At 37.7% G+C, this 15,059-nt stretch overlaps 1 protein-coding gene across 2 annotated transcripts in view; it reads left to right on the top strand.

The window, feature by feature from the left end:
- ACVR2B (activin A receptor type 2B) overlaps positions 1–15,059 on the top strand; it is an 85,964-nt gene that overhangs the window by 58,022 nt on the left and 12,883 nt on the right. The window lies entirely within an intron of this gene.

Genomic DNA, 15,059 nt, shown 5'->3' with positions numbered 1-15,059 from the left:
GGGAAGAGAGGAAGTAAGCAATGTGGCTACTGTCCCATCTTGACAAAGTCACAAGTTGACTGTCAGAGGTGTAGTATGTAACCTGTGCTATAAGGTCAATGCAGAAAGCTAGTGACTTGTGGGACCAGGTCCTCGGGACCTATATGAGAATGATGATTGGACTTTTGAGTGTACTTGTTTGATTTCAGGGTCTCTATAGTTTTCTCTTTCACCTAAGGGGCCTTTGACTGGGGCTGCCAGACAACTTCCCCCCGGGGGGCTATATTTTCATTATCTACATAGAAACATTTCACCGCCTTCCATGATAAAGGCTTAATTCAAAACAGAAAGAATTAAACCCTTGACTATCCAGAGACCAATTTTAATATCTGCAGAGATGAAATCTCTGATATAACACAAGGTAAGTAAGCAAAGCATCATACCATGTTATTGCTAGAGCCTTTATGGTGTTCCCTCTCTAGATTTCAGGCAGTCTCAGAAGGCTGAGGGACTCTTGATTTGAAAGGATGGGGATGGGGATGGGGATGGGGATTAGACATGATTTCAGTATAGAAAGCATCCTGTCCCAAAGCAGATGGACACTTTTCTCACAATTTATCATCTTAAAGAACTTCTTAGAGTACTGAGGGGTTAAAGGAATAAACTTGCCATGGTCACAAAGCCCATATGTGTCTGAGGTGAGATTTGAATTCAGGTCTTCCTGAATTCCAGACTTTTCTCTTTCTAGAAAGACAAATCTTTTTTTTTTTTTTTTAAGGATAAGATAGGGAGAGCAATGCTGCTGTAAGCCTGATGTCCAGACTGAACTTTTTCTTCCCTTTTCATTCTCTTTTATTTCTTTCCATGGCTCATTGGGATTGTCTGTGATTACATTTCTCTATACCATTCTGGTTAGCCCTCTCTTTAAATAAACAGCCAAACACAGATGACTTTAAACCATTTTTAGTAATCAAAAGAAAAAAAAACACACATAAAAAACTGTCCTCTGGGAGAAGAGATGACTTCTTCTAGATACGGTCTATATAGATGGAAAATATAGAAAGACACATTTCTTCCCGCCTTATAAGACTCTCCTAACAATTACAGGCATATTAGGGATCAATTTTCATCATTTTTTTTCCTCTGAATGTCTATAAAAGAAGTGAAACCAAATAAGGGTAGACACAGTTGGGAATCAGAGCAGATTAGTTAATGGGATAGAGGCAAAAACTTTTCTGTACTTAGTGTCAGAGATAGAAGTCACCAGAAACCAAACAATATATTATCTTGAGAGAAAATTTAGGCTACTGGACAGTCACAACACCAGTTGTTGTCAGGAGTGAACAAATATCCTAAAAAGGTTTAGGTTAAGTTAGGGGATGGGTGCCTTCCATTTCTGACTTCACAAATTGGTCTGAGTTGCTGAGTAAGTCCTCCTCTGCCCCCAATCCCCCAGGCTGCTACACCGTAGCTCCCAGGGCAGGTAATGGTGGTACACAACAAGCTCAATCAGGTATGGCTATAACCATAATTCACTGAAGCCTTACATTTGAGTCCCCTGGCCTGGACACTTTGGGATCCTGCTCCCTGTCTTCTACCCTGATGGCTCAGCAGCTACTCCCCACTGTTGTGTTCCTGGACATTAAACTGACCGTAGAATACCATAGCACATTGTTTTGCCTCGTGAATTTGGGGGAAAACTAACTAAAAATATAATTAACAGCTAACATTTATATAGCATTTACTATGTGCCAGGCACTGTGATAACACCTTATAATAGTTATCTCAGTTGATCTTTGAAACAACCCTTAGGTAGATTCTATGATTAACCTGACTTTAGAGATGAAGAAACTAAAGTGATTTGTCCAGAATCACAGTCTGAGGGTAGATTTAAGCTCAAGTCCTGCAGTTGCTGACCCAGAACTCTGTCCATTGCCCCACCTAGTTGTGCAACTAAAGATGCTAAGGGAATGAGTTGCCTTGCTATTGATGATGATGATGGTCCTTGGCTCTCGAAGGGGACCAGTGACATGAGGAGGGTAATGTCTTTACAAGTGAATTGGATTTAAGGAGGCAAGCCTCCAGAGTGTTTAGAATCCAATGGCAAGATAGAGATCGTTAAAATTGGCCCCAGATATAATGGGAGACCTTGGTCTTTTTAGGTTATGGTCTTTCCCAAGTCTCAGTATTTTCTGAGGTAACATCCATTCAGTGATTTAATGCTAGGTTAGAAATAAGGCAAAAGATGGCCTAGTTTGCCTACTCAAAAAAAATGCCTAATTGAATTTTATGTCACTGGAAGTATTCAGACACAGGTTAAACCTTTCAGGGATGTTCTGCAGAGGATTTGGGGAAGAAAAGTGGACTAGATGACCTCTAGGCTTCTTTCTAGCCTCAGATTTTATATCTAAAGTTGAGATCAGAGATTTTGGCTAGGGAGTATTATAAAGTCAACTAATGAGTTTACAAATATTTATTAATGTTCACTACACCCTGAATTATGGGGAAACAAATATAATGGATTAAATAATTCCATTTTCACAAGGGGTTTATAAAAGATTAGAAGGCTTGTGCAGTTTCTCAAAAGGTAGACTCTGGAGGAAGATTTTTAAGATAAATTTTGAGTAGGGGAGTGACATGGTATTGAGTGCCATGTTTTAGGATTATCAGTTTAGCAGCTATGGGGATGATTGATTGGAATGGGGAGAGACCAGAAATGGGGAGAACAGATTACCATATTACAGTAGTCCAGGTAAGATGAGATGAGAGCCTGAACTAATGGAGATTCCATAAATACAGAGAAGGGGAATGATGCTACAGATGTGGACTTAAGTTCACTTAGCACAGTGGTCCTTACACTTTTTAAATAGGGCCCCAGTTCACTGTCCTTCGGACTGTTGGGGCGCCTCACACTCTGTCTCCTCTGCCTCAGCCCAGTGCCGGAAGTGTGCGTTGCTAACTCGAGTTTAGGTTGAACGTCACTTCTGGTCTGATTTTGCCATAACCCGGCGGGCCGCATAAATGTCCTCAGCGGGCCCCATCTGGCCCTTGGGCTGTAGTTTGAGGACCTCTGACTTAGCAACTAATTCATTGGGAGGGAAGGTAGTGAGAAAGAAAGAGGACCTAAGGATGACACTATACAAATTCTAGATATGATTATAACTATTCTTTTATTTTATAGTTTTCTAATAAAGAATTAGCATTTTCCTTTCCAGCCCCTCTTTAATTATAGGATCTCTCCCTGATTGATCGTGTCCAATTGATCCTTTATCTAACTTGTTGGTATAGAGTTGGCTGCATGTTGTTGACATTAGAATTTCGATTTTTTAAGACCAGTGATTATACTTTGCCTTTCTTTGTATCCCCAGAACTTAGCACATTGTCTATAGTATAGTATGCATTTAATAAATTTTTGTTGATGGACTGATATCTCTGTACTCTTCCTTTATTCTATAAAATACTGCTAGACTCAGCTATATTGTATTAGAGAAGGGACTGGCAACCAGGAGGACTACCTTCAAGCCCTTAAGATACCCTATTTGGAATAGGGCAGTATGCCTGATGCCCTTGACTAGCAAAGTGACATAATCCAAAATATCTACCATTAGGAAAGTAAACCAGCACCAGATCCTTGGAGACCTTTTCCTTGCCCTGTTACAGTTTGATTCCATGTGTTCTTAACTCTCTCAGTTGTACAGCTAAGATCTCCAGATTAAGCTCAGTCCCAACTCCTTCAAACCAACCCTACCCTGCCCTACTTGCTACCACAGATACATTGAGTTTCTGGTAGAGACTAGAAAAATTTATAGCTACTTTGCTCTGCACAAGCATTATCTTGTTGGTGTGAGAACGGCAGCAACAGAGTTGTTTCTCCCAATGTTGTACGATGACCTTGGACTCCTACTCACTGTCTGGGCTCCTCCACATGAGATTGTGTTTATCCATTCCAGTGGTTGCCATGTAGACCCAGGTCCCATGACTCTGCTGTGACACCTTATGCTACCTTCAGGCTACTGTTGGCAGACAAAGCCCTAAACCTGATGACCCAGGACATCTTATGACTATATATATATGAAAAAGATGGATATCTTCTTGATATCTTGATACTCTCCTTGAATTGACAATCAAACTAACAAACCCACAGGATTGCTTCATCTTTCACTTAACCTCAGAAAATCCTTGTTACTTTTCCATTTGGACTTATTCCAAAACTTCTCTTGTCATGGTAGATCTACTATTGGAAGTAGTACACAATGCATTTTCAAAAAGTTTCTGCAGCTTGATGGCTGTTTCCAGGGAAGATATCTGTCTGTCCTTTATATTTCTGCTCTTTGTCCATCTCACAAAAAACAAAAAAAAAACAAAAAACAAAAAAACCCAACTCACTAATGACTCTCCTATAGAGACCAGGATAAATCCTTTTATTTACCCAAGAAATCAAGATGTGAACCATACCTACAGATTGGAACAATATACCATAATGCCATTTATGGTTTCTCACAGTACATTTATGCTTTCTTTTTCTTACAGTGGAGTTTTGATTTAACAATGTGGTTCACACCATGAGATAAAAAATAGTCTTCCATATAAACCAATTTCCTATATGTTACACTTCAGCTTTTTCACAATTCCCATTCTGTTCATCTTTGTACCAAACCTCTCACAAGGTGACCTTCAGACTTTTCTCATCAGACCAAAGTGATTTAAACCTGAAGCCCCTAACAAGAATCCCAGCAACCAGGGAATGGGGGGAACCACCTGAGGAAACTTCTGACAAGTTGAGCTTGGAACAAAACAAGCTGTAGTCTTATTAAGCCACTTTCCTTTTGTGAAAAGAATCAAAAGTTCTTCCAGCTCTACTTTCTAACTCACATCAATGTGTTGCTCATATCCTAATGCTGTATCTTCCTGGGGTCCATTTTAAATAGGAAGTTAAATATGAAGTATATAGAATTATAGAAACCTCTTTTCCTTCTGCCTCTATCCACAGTAGAGACGGTTTGGTATAGAAAAAGGGTTATATGCCCTTCATGACTGTTTCTGAGTCACACAACCATCCCTATGGTTTTCCCATCTCATCACTGTGTTCTTTTGTCAACATGAAACCTGTCCCTTTGCTTACCCATTTGATGAAACCTCTAGAAGAAGACTGTTAAGATCTTAGATGTTTTTCAAATCCTGGTCAATAATGCCTCAAGAGTGAGGGAGCCATAAGAGATGGAGCATGGGGACCAAAAAGGACATTATCTCAGCATCCTGTATCCTTTCCTTACCATTCTGTATTTCAGTACAACAAAAGTCCCGGGGAATATTGGATCCCATGATAATTTCCCATTAAGATCAGAAGCTGCAATTCTATTTTTTAATTAATATCAACATGATTACAGTCAACTAAACTTGCCAAGTAATTGATATTTTAATTTATTGCAATGAATAAATTTTCTGAGATCACTCCTCAATCCCTGTATTCCAATTTCAATAGAAACTGTTCTTTCTGAGGTCAGTAATGATCTTTTCATTCTTAAATTTGATGATCTTTTCTCAATCCTCCTTCATGACCTTTGTTGCAAATAGGAAATAGTGGTTGCTATGACAATTCCTCCCAGTCACACTTTAGTTTTTGCTTTGTTTTGGGGAGTTGTTTTTGTTGTGTGATAATGTTGTCCTCTCCTTTTTTCTTTATATATGTCTAGATGTTACTTCTCAGTTTCCTTTTTATTATAATCATTAATTTTCTGTTCCATTTATGGGGGTATACCCTGTTTCTGCCTCTGCTCTATTTTTCTTTCAGTAACTCCACGGGTGATTTCATTAGTTTCCTTGGGTAATATCTCTGCAGGCAACTTTCACATCTAGATACTCATCCCAACTTTATCTCCTGAATTCCAGTCACACTTTACCAACTGCCTACTAAGCAATTCCAACCTACTATCCTGAAGCCTTTTCTGGCTCCATGTGATCCAAAAAGATAATCTTTTCCCTTCCTCCTTTCTTCACTTCCCTGGGTTATCTCTCAAGGTTACCTTATCCTTTTGGTCAACCTAGTACACCAAGTAGAAGTCCGCTTCTGCTCTTGCTTATCTCTACTCCTCATATCCAGTGAGTTGCCTAGTCTTACAGACTCTACTAGAGCCACAGTAACTGCTGCTTGCCTTCTTTTCTCCATTTAGATTTCTGCCATTCAAGATTAGGCTTTTGTCACTTGTGGCCTAGAGCCATTGCAGTTACTTACATTGCTCTGTCTTTTATCTTCTACTCAGCTGCCAAATTGATATTCCTAAAGCACAAATCTGGCCATTTCCCTGCTTAAGAAACTCTAACAGCTCCTTATGGTTTCTAGGATAAAAAATAAACTTCATTTTTGGCTTTAAAAGACCTTTCCAATCAGGCACTAACACCCCTTTCCAAGTTCATTGTACACACACACACACACACACACACACACACACACACACACACACACAGATGGACGGACACAGCACAGGAATGGTGCTTTACACAGATTGTTTCCAATACCTTGGATGTATTCTTGGTTGATTGATAGCTCATAGAGCCTCTAGTTTCTTTCAAAATGCAACTCAAATGCCTACTATAAGACGCCTCTCTCAATCTCCTTTCCTCTAGTTGCTAATGAGATATTAGGTCACACAGTGTATAGCAGGACCTTCTATCCAGTGAATCCCTTATTCCAGACACTGATAATCTGTGTGGCCATGGGCAGGTTTCCTAAATGTTGCCTCAATTTCCTCTGCTGTATGATAGGAATAATATAAGCACTACCTCCCAAAGGTATTGTCCAGTTCAAATGAAATAATATTTGTAAAACACTTAGTCCTGTGGCTAGGAATTTAATAAATGCATATTCTCTTCCTATCCCCATAAGCTATTTTGTATTATTTTTATTTCTCGAATTGGCAAGGATTGTTGAGATATTTTTTAAAAGCTCTTACCATATTTCCTGACACATAGTAGGTACTATATAAATACTCATTTCCTTTCCATTACTTTCCCTTTTCTCCCTGAATTTGTATTTTTTTTTTTTTGGTATATGTATTTATTTCTATTGACTTTTTCTTATTTATGTAACTGTAGTTCAGCCTCTGCACACTCCCTTACCTAACCCTGTACATGCAAGTTCTTTGAAGACAAGGACTTTTTTTCATTTTTACTTTTCATCTTCACTGCTTCACTAGCACACTTCCTGGCATACAGTAGGTTTATTAATAAAAAAATTTGTTGAATTTTTGAATCTAAAAATTGTGTTAGAGCCTTTTAAACAATCAGAGAGTTCTACTAAAAAAAAACCTGAGGACCACCTGGTAGATCAGGCTTCAGGGACAGAAAGCCTAGATAGTCAGTGCTGATTAGAACATAAGCAACAGCTGTTTCCCCACTCAACTGCTGTCCAAGGTCTTGACCTTAGTTAGGATTTCTCTGGATCCTTGCTTGCCCCACTCTTGATAGTGACCACATCTCCCACTGATCCATTGTTGTTGATGGCCTTGAATCCTGTTCATCTGGCTTGTGTTGCCTTCCTCTGCCTAATTCACAACTGGGATTAGCTGGATTGGATAAAGAGTAGAGTCCTACTCTGTAAATGAACCAATTGGGATAGGGTTAGAGAGGCAGAAATGGGTAATTGTTCATTTCTCCTGTACACTGAAAGATGATGTTTTCTGTTCTCTGACTTAGAATAAAGGGGAAAACGATCATTTCCCTCCCCTTGTTTTCTTGTGGCCATGGTTTTCCTCTGGTTGACCTTTTAGTTGTCCTTTATTCTTTCATTTACATGCATTATAGCTTTTTTGATTACTGGGGAATTACATTTGGAATTGTGGTATTTGGAAATGTCACACTGAATCGATTGTTGGGGCCATGGACCAAGCACATTCTTGGGCCTTTAGGAGCATCTGTATTAGCCTCTCTGGGTATTCTCCAAATGGAAACCTTCCCCTTAGCCTAGAAGCTGCTTAGAGTTGTCCCCAGGAATATCAATTTTAAAATATATTTTATTAGAAACTTGAGAGAGGCAGTGTATAAGAGTGGCTACACAGCTGCAGGAAAACCTGGGTTCAGGACCTGCTAGGACTTATACTGGGTGGGTGATCCTGATTGAGTAATTAAAAGTCCCTCAAGCAGCTCTTTCAGTATATATGTTTGGGAGAAGGTAAAGGGAGTTTCCTCACCATACCACTGACATCACAGGTCCCATCTCTGTCCATGAAATCATCACAGATTTAGTCCATATCCATATCATATTAGAAACAATATCAATACAATTAAACTTGCAAGTATTTGCATTTAATTGAATTCAATAGGTACTGTTTTTATTTCTTGCTCTTCAGTTTCCATCAAGATTCTCTATATAATCATCCTAATTTCTTTTACCGTGTGTGATCATAATTAGTGATACCACATTCCAATGTTTAACTTTCATTGTTGTCATCACCATTACTATTATTTCATTGAAGTGCCCCTCCCAAGTTTCTTTGTATTCTTGGAGTGACCATTTTTTATGGATTGTTTTGTCTTGGAGTGTTTTATTCCTCTAATGTACCTTATACCTCTTGAGAATAGAAACTGATTCACATTTTTTTCTTTGTATCTACAATACCTTTTGCATACCAAGCATTCAGTAAACGTTTGTTAAAATGTTAGGAACACAGTAATTCATGGCTATGTTGGGCCTTCTCACTTGAATGGCTAAACTCCAGTTTCCTATCTTAATGCATCAGTTTTTTCCCAGAAATCATGAATCATATGGTCATTTATTCACTCAACAAATATTGATGTCTATTATGTGAAACAAATCTTGTAGAAGTTAGGGAAATGAATATGACAACTTTGACTCATAACAGTCTAACAGGTGAAATAAGACAAAAGTGTCAAATAAAATATAAGCTATCAAGGACATATATGACTGGGAAAAGAAGGTGACCATTGAGTGGTCCTGAGGGATGACAATGACAAATGGATTGGCTGAGTGCTGGGCCATGAAATGTTAGCTGACAGAAAGTTTCCAGTATATTGGGTGGATACTGTATGATGACTATACAGAAAGATATAGAAAAGAATCACTCAGGAAGAGAGGTCATGAATGAACTTGGAGATCTATCCAGATATTGAAGTAAGAGATAAATAACAGCTCAATACAACAATTGAAGAGCTGTCACAAGGCAGACATGATTAATTGCCTAAAGAATTATAGAGACATTCATGACCTTCCCTTGGATGCCAAATGAATTCAGGGAGGGATTCTTGGGGGACCAGAGAATGGTCAGGGAAGGCCTCTTGGAGGAAACAGGCTTTAACCCTGGTTTTGAAGGATCCGGATTTCAACAGGTAGAGGTATAATAGTCCACAGGAAGAACGAGTGTGGAATTTAGCTAGAGCTAGTTTGTGTAGGGATTAGTAGAGGAGTTTGAATTTTAAGCAGGAGAAATTATGAGAAAGTTATATTTCTGGGAACAATCTGCTGATTGTATAGTATGAATTGGGAGATTGTAAATGGAGAAGTTGAGGCATGAGGTTGATGAGGACCAGAGAGAACATAGAAATAAATTGGATGGGGTGCTACATTATTAAAAAAGAAGAGACGTGACTTGCTGTTTGATTAAGTTCCTTCTGGTGGTAATTTTTCCTTCTTCACACATTCCTAGAACCCCTTTTCTGACTACTTTTCACTTCTTACCCAATTATATACTTAGCCTGTATTCATGATCATGGGCATTTATTCCAGACAATAAATTTACAGAGGTCAGAATCAAGTGCTTTTAATATTTATTAAATTGATTTGTTAAATAAAGGAGGGATTATGTGTCATGGAATCTGAAAGCCGGAAGAGACTTCAGAAAACCACCTAGTCCAACTCCCTACCTCCATCCCTTTCACATCCACAAGTGGTTATCTAACCTTTGCTAGAAAACTGCTGATGAAGGTGAAACATTGCCTCCTGGGATAGCCCATTCTATTTTGAGATAGATCTAATTCCTGGGAAGTTTTTTTTCTTATATTAAACTTAAATCTGTTTCTCTAAAACATCCAACTTTTTAAAAAAAGTTTTTATTTTTGATGAAATTCCTTCTATTTGATGTTATGTCCATTAGACTTTTCTCCTCTAGGTATAACATCCTTAGTTTCTTCAATGATCTTCAATTGACATGATCTCAGGGTACCTCACCTTCCTGGTTACCTCTTTTGGATACTTTCCAACTTATTAATTTATTTCATAAAATGTGATTCCCAAGAATGGAACACAGTACTCCAAGGCAGCAGCATCAAACTCATTACAAACTTAAGCCAGCAGAACTTTTTTTTTTATTATATATATATATATATATATATATATATATATATATATATATATATATATATATTTTATAATATTATCCCTTGTATTCATTTTTCCAAATTACCCCCCCTCCCTCTTTTCCCTCCCCCCGACGACAGGCAATACCATACATTTTACATGTGTTACAATATAGTCTAGGTACAATACATGTGTGTGAATATCATTTTCTTGTTGCACAATAAACATTAGAATCCGAAGGTACATGCAACCTGGGCAGACAGATATTAGTGCTAACAATTTACATTCCCCTCCCAGTGTTTCTTCTCTGGGTGTAGCTACCTCTGTCCATCATTGATCAACTGGAAGTGAGTTGGATCTTCTTTATGTTGAAGATATCCACTTCCATCAGAATACATCCTCATACAGTATTGTTGTTGAAGTGTACAGTGATCTTCTGGTTCTGCTCATTTCACTCAGCATCAGTTGATTTAAGTCTCTCCAGGCCTCTCTATATTCCTCCTGCTGGTCATTTCTTACCGAGCAATAATATTCCATAACCTTCATATACCACAATTTACCCAACCATTCTCCAACTGATGGACATCCATTCATCTTCCAGTTTCTAGCTACAACAAAAAGAGCTGCCACAAACATTTTGGCACATATATGTTTCTTTCCGCTCTTTAGTATTTCTTTGGGATATAATCCCAGTAGTAGCGCTGCTGGGTCAAAGGGTATGCACAGTTTGATAACTTTTTGGTAAGCCAGCAGAACTTTAAGCAGAGCTAGATTAAAACATAATTGAGAAATGTTGAACAAGATAAATAAAATCACAGTATAATGTCGATATTATTAATTTGTGGATTTCTAAGTTATTTTGCAACATAAATCTGTTTCTAGTTGAGTTTGACACCATTGCTTTAGGGTATATGGAGCCACCAGGACAGGGTATACTTTTTCTCAGTGAAATTTGAGATTGCTTTGGCTTTTTTAGTTACCATATCACACTGTTGAATCATTGCGTGTGCAGTTAACTAAAATCCCCACATCTATTTTTAAAGCTGATATTTTGAACTTCTAGCATAGAACTGTAGCAGTTAGGTGACATAATGCAGAGAGCACTGGGCTGAGAATGGGGAAGACTCATTATCTTCCTGATTTCAAATCGAGCCTCAAAAGATTACTATATGTATTATTTTGGGCAAGTCTCTTAACCCTGTTTGCTTCAGTTTTCTCATCTGTAAAATGAAAAAGAAGTGAATAACAAACCACTTCAGTATCTTTGACAAAATCCCTACAAATGGGGTCACAAAGAGTTGGATATGACTATAATGATTCAACAACAGCAAAAGTATAGAAGTATACATTAATTACTATTGCATTTCATATTTAATTCCACCTGATATTCCAGCTTTTCAGTATCTTTTGGGGTCTTGACTCTGTCATTCATTTCATAAAACACATTAGTGTTCCTTCCAGCATTGTGTTAACTGCAAATTTAATACGTATGTCATCTATGCTTTTATTCAGGTTGTCAGTAAAAATGCTAAATATCTTTGGGTCAAGCAAAGATTTTTGAGGAACTCCATTGTTGAATTCCTTCCAAACTGACAACAAACTATTAATGATTATACTTTGGGATTGGCCATTCAGTCAGTTCATAATCCACGTAATTATATTTCATCCACCCCATTTCTAGAAGAATAGTTGAGAATCTTTGTCAAATGCTTTGCTAAAATAAATTATGTATAACATCGTCTAGTAATCTTCACCACAACTCCCAAAAAGGAAATGTGGTTACTTAAGTATAAGCTATCCTTGATGAAACCATGTTGGCTTTTTGTGATTACTACTTCCCTTTCTAGATGTTAACTAGCCATCCCTTTAATAATACTTTGTGTTCTAGAATTCTTTCAATTAGTGGGGAGAACACCATAAGTATAGTTTACCTAGATTTTAATGAAGCATTTGACAAAAGTTTCTCATGCTATTCACGAGGATCTGTACTCATCAAAGATACCCATTTCCCTGCTAATATTTCCCCTACTTCTCTTAGGTTCCAATTTACTATTAGCTATTTTTTTTGTCCCTTTGAGAAGAAATAGTTCAGGAGGCCTGTGAGATTTTGAGCCTTGGTAACTGGAAGTATGATGAGTGGTATTAATTAGGGAGAAGTGAGGAGGAAGAGGGAAATATATATGAGATTAAGCTTTGGGAAGGCAGGAAAATGCTATATATGTATGAATTAGGAGCAGCTAGTATCTTATTTTTTAAAGTCTTGAGGTTATAAAGTTATTTCATCAAACAGATGGAAACTCTCCCCTTCCCCCATATTTATGAGAAATTAAGTTACCTCTCTCAGACTACGTCCTGGTATTCCAAGCCAACTCTGATAATAAGATCTACACAGAGAGCCTGGCCTTTCCCTTAGGCCAGGAGACTCAGATTATAAGAGTATCAGAGCATGAATCCTGTGAATCTCCACTTTTTTTTTCCCCCAGCTCTTATCCTATAGTTTGTGATCCAAAGAATCCAGAGTCTGAGGGAAGAATTTTTTTTAGCCTGGACTGATCTGAGCTGAAGAGATTAGATAGAGGCAGAAGCCCTCAGGGAGGAAGAGAGAGAGAACTGAGTCTGGTAGTTGGACTAGGAAGCTGGATGGGGATCTCTGAGAGAGATGTGTCTTGTCTTTAAGTTAGGATTCTTTAACTTGCACTTACCTGTGCCTGCTAGTCTGTTGATACAGTGAACCTGAAACTGCTTATACCAGACTGAAGGAACTTCTCATGTTACTTACTACCTGAACATGATACTGAGAGAGGTGCTGGGGAAAATGGGCTAGGGGCTGGCAAGCAGGAGAGGATGTAGTACTTGTGAAAGATGGTGATTTGTTGTGAATTTTCTGATTTTATCTCCTGGGGATTTTTCTGTCATCTCCCTTCTATAGAATTCCTGTTTGTTTGTTTGTTTTTTTATGTGTTTTTTTTGGGGGGGGGAGGGAAGGGAGATATCACTCTATTTAACTTATCTTTATGTACAAAAGAGAAAACCATAAATCAAAATGTAATTGTACTGAAATACAATGTAAAAATGAGTTCACTAGAAAGGAGCAAACAAATTGCTATGGGAGATCAAAAGAGTGAAAGTTATTCATTGTCATCTGGAATAGTGGCTCTAGGAAGAGTTCCTGGAGAAGAGAGAATTTGAATTGGCCATTACAGAAAGGGATTGTATTGGTAAGTGAAGATTTTGAGAGCATTCCAGATGTAGGTACATCCTGAGTAATGAGGAAATACAAGTTCAGTTTGTCAAGAGTTTAACAAGTAGTTAATTCTGATTGGAGCATAGCGTTAATGGCAAAGTTAATAGGAGCTAAGTCAGAAAAAAGGTAATGTGGCATCAGCATATGGAGTGTTTTGAATGATAGAGAAAGGAGTTTGAACAAAAGGGGAGAAAGGAGGGAAAATAAAGTAAAAAGTGCACAGTAAAGAACAAAACAAAATCTACAAGGAAGCAAAAGATGGGCCACTCTGAACACAAAGTATGGTATTTATTATATAAGCTTTCTTAAAATGGAAATTTATTGCTTCATATTTTGAATCCTCTTATGTTCTACTATGCCTTCGGCAATGACTTTCTTTTCTTATCTTGTATTTAAGTTAAAAAATAATATTTAAAAAAAGAAAAAGAGAAAGGGATTGATTGAATCTGTTCATAAAAAAAAGATCTTTTTGTTAGCAATATGAAGGGTTTACTTGAACAAGCAGTAGGAAGATGAGGCAATAAATATTTTAAAATCCATACTATGTTCATAGCATATAATGAATATTTATAAACTTTGTGCATAGTAGGCATTTACTAAATACTTGTTGATTAATCGCTTTGTGCTACAAAATGAAACAGTTCCTCCCCTTGAGGCACTTGTATTCTCCTGCTGATTCAGGCAGAAGGCAAGGAGAATCAGTATTAGTATTAGTGAAAATGGAATAGGCCAAGAGCAAGGTGGAGAGCTAGATGTGAGACTTGATAGTGTAAGATTTGGGCCTTGATAAATTGGGTGAATAGTAGGACTACTGAAGGAAGAATTCATTGCGGAATAAAAAATTGAGTCTGAAGTGTTAGCAGAATATCCAGGTGTAAATACTTTAATTACCACCTCAGCAGTTGGAAATGAGTCAGTATTTTGGAGGAGAAATCAGAGCTAGAGATAAAGATTTGAGTCATATGTGTCAACTTATGGTTGAAGTTGTGGGAATGAAAGATATTGTCAAAAGGACAGAGTATAAGAAGCAGGAGAATTAAAGGCCTGGAACAGGACCTCAGGAAATACCCTTTACCAAGAGTTAGGAAGAGGATCAGAAGCTAGTGAAGGAAACAGAGGAGCAATTAGAGGAATGGTGTAAACTGCTCTTTTTTTCTCCTGTTTTTTTCTTTTTATCCTTATTGCCTAACAGCATCTGTGCGTAGTAGGGACTTAATAAACATTTATTGGTTCATTGATTCTTTGAAGAGCACCAATCAAGTGTGGTTTTTCTCTGAAACTAACAGAAATCAATATATCTTAAAAGGAAGAGAGGGAGTGACTAAGAATTCTGTTGCTGCAGAGAAGTTTTTGACAGAATGAAAGTCATTGTTGATATTTGGAAGAACAATGGGTAGAATGTGAAACAGCAAACTGGACTGAGTTTGAAGAAATAAAAATGAGTATAGACCATTTTTTTGGCCTTGATATTGGATTGTGAAGGAGAAGAGAGGAATGGAGAGAGTAGCTACACAGGGAGACCTGACA

The sequence above is a fragment of the Sminthopsis crassicaudata genome, chromosome 1 (genome assembly GCF_048593235.1).
Source record: "Sminthopsis crassicaudata isolate SCR6 chromosome 1, ASM4859323v1, whole genome shotgun sequence".
Lineage (NCBI taxonomy): Eukaryota > Metazoa > Chordata > Mammalia > Dasyuromorphia > Dasyuridae > Sminthopsis > Sminthopsis crassicaudata.
This window is presented reverse-complemented; position numbering and strand designations above follow the sequence as displayed.